The following is a 1,207-nucleotide window of genomic DNA, read 5'->3' as shown; positions in this document are numbered from 1 at the left end:
GTTTACACGCGAATCGCGTGTGTGTTTGTATACATGTGGGTGAGTGTGTGCGCGCACATATGCGGCCTCCACGGAGAACGGCGATTGGCCGTCAGGATCGGATTGGAGGAGCCGGAATCACGAGAACGGAACGGGTACTTGCGCGAGTGCTACTTTGCCAGAACGACACGCATTATTATATCACATTTTTCATCCGGATCTAACTAAAATTTCAGTCTCAGTAATTTTTGTTATCTCGAAATCAATTTAAATATGTTATTTTTTTCTCTCTCATCTCACATCATCTCCGGTTTAAGTTCAACGTGTACGCGATGTACATTATAGAAATTGCATAGATTAACTTCAGCCTACGTGAAGGTATTTTTATAACGGAATACTTTATGTAACTCGAATATATAATATAGGATAATTTTTTTTTTTTCGTTATATCTTATTACATTAACTTTATCTTCTCCCTTTTCTTCTCCTTTTGCGAATGTTATCGAGGATTTCGAAGGAGAGACTTGATGAATAATGAAACCGTGGCTGCTCATTTTCGCTTTGTATATCCGTGCACGAGTCAGAGCGTACAACGTGGCAAAGATTTATCTACGATCTTGCTGATAATATCACGATGAACTTTCGCTCATCCTATAAATATCCGCGAGTCTCCTGTCGTTAAATCAACTATGCCCGACGTCGTTAATACAGCTCCCCCCTCCCCCTTCTCTCATATATGTATATTATATAAATTTAACCTTCTAAAAATGACAAGAATATATGCGTATGTTTACATTATCGTAGTGTATAAGTTATGTATATGTACCATAAATAATCGTTATCATTATTATCTCCTCATCTTTTGTCATTAACCATTATCTGGTTTATCGTTATATATTAATATTATATCGTCATTCGTCGGTAACTAGCAAATCCTTCTTCCAAGCGCTTCTTTCTTCGTCGTATAATTAGCCTCGTACGTACACGCGCGTGCACGCACGAATACGCACGCACACGTGCGTTAATTGCGCACGTAGCGCGCGCGAATGTGCGTATCGCCCGCGGCACGTTTCAACGAGCAACAAATTTGCGGAGTGGATTGTAAAATGAGAAGGTTTGCTCATCCAAAAACGTAGGTGTAATATGTATATATCTATATGTGTATATGTATATGTACGTATATTTATACAAATGCATATATGTATATATATATATATATATATATATA

This window comes from Dinoponera quadriceps, unplaced genomic scaffold, assembly GCF_001313825.1.
Source record: "Dinoponera quadriceps isolate SergipeBrazil2010 unplaced genomic scaffold, ASM131382v1 scaffold586, whole genome shotgun sequence".
Classification (NCBI taxonomy): Eukaryota; Metazoa; Arthropoda; class Insecta; order Hymenoptera; family Formicidae; genus Dinoponera; species Dinoponera quadriceps.
The sequence above is the reverse complement of the archived record's forward strand: the minus strand, read 5'-3'. Positions refer to the sequence as shown.